General features: G+C 50.4%; 1 protein-coding gene across 1 annotated transcript in view; it reads left to right on the top strand.

The window, feature by feature from the left end:
- Positions 1-7,500, top strand: part of LOC126581334 (microtubule-associated protein futsch) — a 45,673-nt gene that overhangs the window by 2,633 nt on the left and 35,540 nt on the right. The window lies entirely within an intron of this gene.

The raw sequence follows: 7,500 nt of genomic DNA, 5'->3' as shown, positions 1-7,500 counted from the left end.
TAGGATTTGATTTCAATTTTGCAAAATACTTGCAGGAATTCCAATGCGCTCCCTCCTTTCGTTGAACATCTTTCAAGATGGAGGAAGATGGAGCATCAGCAGATTAACTCGACCGATGGGCAATAAAAAAAGAAGAAAGTGCTCACTGGAGACTGCGGAGTCCATATTAACGAACTGCTGCAGCGTCAGTATAGCTACGAGAGCCCTTGAGATGCGCGCACCCAAGGAAGGAAGATGGAAGAGCTTTTGACAGATTAACGATAAATGCTGAGAAAGGAATTTGTCTGACGATATAAATAGGCACACCGGAACCTCTCTTCCTCTCTTCTGCGCTATAGTCAGCCATACAAAAAGGGAATCTCCTTTAATCATCGTGTGAAAAATGGCACTTCGTCTGGAGATAAGTATTTGGTGAATTCAGAGTGGGAAGCCTTTCTGACAAGCATGGGGAAGGAAGCTACATACATTTCCAGTAGTCCTGTCGGCGCTATGGACTGTCCCTAGCAATAGTGTGACTGTGCGGCCATTCATCTCACTCGCTTCGGTATGTGGCTGGAATGGTTGGAACCGGAGGCGTTCAAAGCATTTGTTCAGGATAATGGTGGGCTCCATCTCCTCGGTGGGCACACCATCATTAGTGGTAGGTGAGAAGGCATCAAAAGAGACGGTAGAATTTAAACGAGCTGGGTCTACTCTCCTTCAGACGCCGTAGACGACTATGTAATGCTCAATGGCATTGGTTTTAAGTATACAATGTTGTAGTTTATGTTACGAGTTTTCGTTCTGTAGCTTCTGGACCATTATAATCAATTCATGCTTCTTGTCCCTTTCCGTTAGCCACAGCACAATACTTCCAGAAGCCTTCCAGAACAAAAGCATCTTGGGTGTAATTTCAGAACTATTTCTACGTCCTGGACCGTCCTCGACCCTGGGCAAGACAACTTTCTCCCACTTGGGCTTGGGCTCTCGAGGGCACTAGACCTTGGATGCGAAGTGTTTCATCTTCCACTTGAGCCCTTCCTTCTTGAGACCCATCGTTCCTTCCTTCGCTTCACTCGCCATTTCACCACCGATGGCAAAACGAGGCGATGTGTCCTCTGCCGAGGTGACAAAATCCAGATACAACGCAACGAGTAGTCGGTCGAGAAGTAGAAGGAGGCAATCTCGGTGAAAGAACCTTCCAGAAGTGGCACCCTCGGTGTCTCTGCTCGGTGGTCTCGGAAGGCATTTCGGAAAAGCCTTTCCATCTCTTGTCGGTTGAGATGGCAATTTCCCACGAGAAGAAGCACAAGTGTAGTCCAATCACGGAAAAGCAGCTTTCCGGGCGACTCCGGCTACTGACTGCTGTTGGTGGTGATTGAATCGATGGCCGCCACCCGCCGCAGCCACCGTGGTTCCTGGTTGTGTTGGTTTCTATTTTCAGCTGGCACTTCTGGCCGATCCACAATGCCCGATGGTCCCGTCCAGTGGGTCGATTATACGCAATGCTGCTGTTTTCGTGTCACTGGCTCTGGTTCTGGTTCTGGCACTGGCACTGGCCAGGAGGTTACGGTGTCATTGGAGTTGCCCCGTCGATGCGTTTTGCGTGTGACATGCGATCGGTGGCGGAGCGCAGGCTCGCTCGCTTGTTAATTTATGAATGTGCCGCTGCGCCGCTCCTGGCGACCCTTTTGTATCGCGCGGCGGATCGCGAGTTGGATTTTTAAAATAATCCTTTCGGGGTCACCGAGGCAGCGGAAGGAACTGCCACAAAAGCGGAAAATAAATTCCGAAAAACTTGCTGCAACTCGCTGCGTCAGTCAGAAGGAGGGGTTTGTTGTTGCTGCTGCTGGTGCTTCTGTTGTTTGTTTCTTGGAGCTCCATCCCTTGATGAACGATGCAGGGAAGGAAGAAAACGATTGTCGGAACGGATAGAGAGAATGTTTTTTTCCGAGCACAAAAGCGCTCTGCCGGATAGGGAAGGACATTCACACTGGAAGGGCCTCAGAGCGCCTGTACATAAGGCACCATGGTCCTCGTCGACTGTTTTGTGCTGTGTTTGTGAGGATATTGAGTGAATGTGGCCGCTTGGCTCTTGGGCTCTCTGCAAAAGATGTTGCGAAATTGCGTCATCGTTTGCTGTGGCTCGGTTGCCGTCGCCGTCGCCATCGTGTTGGTTTTAGTGCGAACAAACAACAGCCAAAATGGAGTCGGATTCTTTCGTTTTGCTGCCATCAGGATTTGTCGGCGAACCCAAACTACGTTGTACATGGCCGGAAACGACTTCGTAATTGAATGTTCTTTCGAATTCGTGTTACCATAGCCGTAAAGCAGGACGTAATCGTGGTGTCTCTCCCGGCCACCGAGACAAACCGTCTAGCCACACAGGCGGGCGCAGCTGGCATGTTTGCTCACCCGCTGGAATGGGCAATGGAATCCATTTGATGTTTCCCAAAAATTCCAACGCCCGTGCCGGCCGCCACCGTGTAAGTGGCAATGTAGCTCGCTCATTAAGTGCAATCATGTACCCGTGGCCGACGTTTCTGGAGTGCCAAAAGTGGCTTGACATAAAAAAAATGGCCAGCACTAGCAGAAATGTTTATAGCCAACGGTAGCGATGGTGGCATCCTTGCTATCATCATTCCTGGCACCGGTCGATGGTCTAGGGCCTTTTTAACGATGCTTCTACTTCACGATTACTAAGCCAGCCTTGCGTGCGCTCTCTCTCTCTCTCTCTCTCTCCCATACGCTCTCTGCGGCTCTGCTGTTGGCTAAGATCCAATGGTATGCAAGCGACCTCAAGCACAAGCACAAGCTTTCATCTTCTAGCCGCTTCTTCTTAAGGCTTCCTTCCTTGCAACCCGATCTCCGTCGAGGGGTTCCAACTGCGGGCAGCAGTTGCGAGCGCTGAGCAGTTTGTGCGCAAACGCGTCCCAATGCTGTTTTCCGGCAACGCTTTTTCTGCCGTTTTCTGCTCTCCTTCGAACCACAGGAGTAGGTGACGTGTGTTGGGTGGGTGGGTGGGTGTAGGTTGGTCGTCTGCGATCCACCTGTGCACCGGCGGCCTCTTCGTGGCTCGATCCCTTCGACTTTACGGCTTGTTAGCTTCAGCGCAGCGGAGCAACGGAACGACGACGATTTGCTCCCGGAAAAAAGGGCTTCGCGGTTATTTTTGCAGCAAATTTTCATATTTTCCAATCTAATCTCGGTGAACCCTCCACTCCATTGGTAACAGTGTGCTCAGTGGCCGAGGCTGAGCTGATCCGCTTCCCCGAAACCAACGCCGGACTCAACAGAACCCCGGGATAGGGGGTCAGGGGTCATGAGATTCCTAGAAGAGGAGGAGTGGGGATATAATCATAAAGCGATTTGAATCAGACATGCAATCAGCTGGAAGCCAGCATGAAGCCTCCGTTGGCCAGCTGATGATGTCCGGATTAAATACACACGTACACTCACACGTACACACTCACTGTAGACCTCATTTTCCGGGAGGCCTTTGAACAAGCTACCGAGCTTCGTTATGCCCGGCCAGGCTACACTTCTTATCAAGGACCTCACATGCCATTAGAGGAGGTGAAGGAGGGGGGGAGCTTGTTGTGTTGCTGAAGGCACCACGGTTACATTCCAACACTGGCGCACTAACACTGGCCGGCCAGGCGATGGTGTCGTTGGCATCCTTTTTAGAAAATTGTACCAACCGTAAAACCAAGTGAAAAAGAAACCAAATCCTGCTAACGAAAGGGAGGGGCAGAGAGAGAGAGAGCGAGCAAGGGGTGAGGTCTAGTGCTTCATTTAAAATTCATGGCTCACGGTGGCCTCGGGCATCTGCGAGGCTTTTTGCCCCCGTACCCATACTACTTCAGTCCCTGGTCTACGTGAGTAAGTTATATTTAAAGGAAAAACACATCACTCGCCCTCGGCACGGTTTTCCTCCTGTCCGGCCTGGCTGGCTGGCTGGCTTGCGATATTCAACGATCGGATAGCGTGCCGGTGGAATAATTATAGGGCGCCCAAAAATATTTTTCCTCAAATTACGTCACGCCAAACAACAAAACCAGGGGTGCCTTCGTGGCGATGGCAGGATATTCGAAAGAAGAAAAAAAAAAACGATGCCGCCGTGGAGCCTTCAAAGGCCTGCCAGCCAGCAAGCAGAGTGTGCGTTATGCTGCGCTCCACTCCATCAATTATGCTGTACCGAGCCGTGGCCAAGGAGTGGTGGCCGAGTGCGTTGAGTATGTCTGGGTGTTTTGGGGCACCGGACTCCAGACTCTCTCGCTCTTTCTCTAAAAAAAAAGTACCGGCTTTTAATTCGATTTCCGATCCGACAAGAGTTGTTTTTTTATGCCATCAGGGTTTATGCGCGCTGCGGATTGCCATTCCGATGAAGTGATGCAATTTTCATAACTAATGCGTGCTTGGTATCCTCGACTGTACCTTTATGTGTGTTTGTGTGATTTGTATGTTCTCGATAATTGCTCAATGAGGTCATTATTCATGAGCGGTAATGATTTGACTCTATCAAACCGGAACCGTTTGGTCGTAAATGAAGCCGTTAGAGGTTAGGGTGTGTAGTTCGTGATTCCGTGTTGCATCGGAATGCAGTCGTGGCGTGTGCGTGCCTAGGTCTTGCCACCCCCCTTCTACTGTTGTTCTAGAATGTTCCCCGTTCCTACCGGTTCCGAATGCAGAATTCACCGTGCAGAGAACCGAAACCGAAGCAATCCAAGTGTGCCGTTACGCGATTGACAGATTCAACGCCGCATAGCAACGCCCGGTTCGCTATGCTGGCTATGCTGGCTGGCTGGCTGGCTGGCTGGCTGGCTAGCAGGTATAAATAATAAACGGATCCGAGGGGTGCTCACGATGGGCGAGTAAACAGAGGTCTTCCCAAAAATAAAACTCGAACCAAAGTTGGGACACCGCCCGGGTGGGCTAATGCCATAAAAGGCACCGAAAAGACCCGAGACAGCTCTCCGATCCATATCGATTTCCCGTTGTTTTCGCCAACAACATTAGAGGGAACGCAATCGAGACCAATCGAGGAAGGGCGAGACGATGGGGTGTTGGAGAACGGTTGGTTCTGTCTGTCTGCCACTCGCTCCGACGAGCGAAACTGCGCGTGTCACAACACGGGCCGCGCACTCATGCCGACGTCACTGCTGGAGAATTTCCCAGAATGTTGAACCAGCCGAAAGGCTTTTCTTCCAAAATGTCACCCAACCCCTTTTTTCATCCCCGGAATCCGGACCCCCCGGGGGCGGTTGTGGTGGTGTAATTGTTTTTCAATCTTCTTGCTCTCCGAGCCGGATAATAATTGATGAATGTCGAAATCCATTTTCCTTCTCGGTCACCGCCTGGAGGGGCTAAAAGTTTGTTTGTCAGTTCCAGCGGAGAAGTTACGGAGCGTGGCGAGATTTAGCGAGAAGTAGGCATCATAAACTAAGATGACGGCTTCTCTTATGGTCTTTCCAACACAATTACGTTGTTTGATTTGCATTTTCGGCGGTCCGAAATGAAGTTGTCACGTTCAATCACGAGAAAGCGACTGGAATGAGAGGTCATGCCGTACCGTGACACTCGTGGCATTCGTCACATTTTTGGCATCAGCAAGCGAACCATCAATTCCCATCATCCTCCTCGTCGTCTCTAAAGCATCGTCGTCGTCGTCGTCGTCGTCTTGTGCTAATCCCCGTTGTTGACAAGGCTTTCGATGGAGAAAGCACTCCACTTCGCGGCGCGACGGTGTTGCGGCTAAAATACTAATTAAAATCAGCGTGGTGTGGTCCTAGCGGTGGTGTACGAGGGGAAAGGGTAGCAGCAAAGTGATTAGATGATGAGGTAGATCAGCTTAAAAGCACTCTAATATCCTTTCGAGCGCCATAACCACAGGCTAAATTGGATTCGTATTTGATGATGTTTTCCACGATGGTTGGGCATTTCAATTCCGTGACTCCGACAAACCGAGAAACCCGGGGCAAAAGGCACCGGGGTCCGTTGTTAAAGGCCTCTCTCTATTCATGCGTAAATTAAACACTTGTTAGTGACTGCGCCAGGCTCTCACCCGTGGAATGGTTGCTATAAACATGTCTAAAATGTTTATTCCAAAAAAGGGGTTTCGAAACAATGGCCAGGGCCGGGGAAAGATTGTTCCACGAAAACACTTCACCTGCGTCCGTGACATTGATGAGAGGTCTTGGGTTGGCCGGCTTTGTCGTGCCCCCCCCCCCACCCATCGCACCGAAAATGGCTTCGTTGCTGGTGCAAATCTAAGCAAACAACCATCGGGAAGTCGCATTACGATTTGCGTCACGCCAGCCAACCGATGTTGCCGATGTTGGCCCACCCCAAAACCCCGTCCTTCAAGCGGAGATCCTTTTGGACCAAGGGGTGTGGTGTCGACACGCACGCCCACACACCACACCTCCCTATGAGGGTCTTGAGCGAATTGCACAAAAGTTCATAAATTTCGTGTGAAGTATTGATAAAACTACATTATCATCCGCATTCCCTTTTGGGGCCCTCCAGGCAGTGAACGAGAATCGGGGTCGATTTATGTAACAGCATGACTTGGCGGAAAAGTGGAAATTGGTTCCAGCACCAGGGCCAGACATGTACCTTCCTCCTCCCTTGGGGAAGGTTTCCTGTCAGACGCGAATGACTGTTTAATAGTTGAGCAACGGACGAACGAACGAAAGAAGGGAAGGAAAGGAAAGGAAAGAGTTGATGCAGATGGTGGTTTTTGCAAACACCTTTTTTTCAGTGAGAACCTTTGGGATGTTTCTTGTTGACATAATTCACAGACACACCACCCCCCCATGCGGTCGGTCACATGATACAACATATGCTTTTATGCAAAGTTCAGTGACCGGACCGTGGGCGACATTCGGCGTACGAATCCTAAAGCGAACCGACTGCCGATTGGTTACGATTAGTATGGCGGGCCTGTGACATTCGTAATTGAATCCGGCGCCACAAAAGTCACCACGGGGATGGTGTTCCACATTCTGTCTGGCTTCTGGGGGATTTTGGGGGCAACCGAATTTGGAACCGCGCCTCCCTCGTTTCCGGTGGGTTCCGGAGCCAGCACGGATCGTTACGCAGACGCGCTTTTACGTAAGGGCGTCTAGTGCGTTTCGATTCCGTGAGGTCGAATATTGATCAGCGGGTCGCGGCACCCGCAGTTCGATGATGATGATGATGAAATAAGCTGATTTATGTTCCATTCTTGGGTTCCGCTCGATCTCGATTCACACCGAGTGCAGACGAATCAATCTTCTGGCGATCAAATTACGATTATGTAATCCCACAATTTGGTTCATTTTTCATTCCTTTCAATCCATGCGTGCGTCCATGCGTCGTATTTGCAGCATTACGAGAAAAACGGGAAGCATAACGGACCCGTGGGACGTTTTGCAAATGAAATAAGCCTTCCACCATCGTTCTAGGGTTCTTACTTGCCACCGGTTCTGGTTCTGGCTGTTTGTACTGTTGCTTCCGTTGTTGTTATTGTTGCTACTG

Source organism: Anopheles aquasalis, chromosome 2 (genome assembly GCF_943734665.1).
Source record: "Anopheles aquasalis chromosome 2, idAnoAquaMG_Q_19, whole genome shotgun sequence".
In the NCBI taxonomy this organism is placed as follows: Eukaryota; Metazoa; Arthropoda; class Insecta; order Diptera; family Culicidae; genus Anopheles; species Anopheles aquasalis.
Note: the sequence above shows the minus strand (reverse complement) of the source record. Positions and strands in the feature narration are given on the sequence as shown.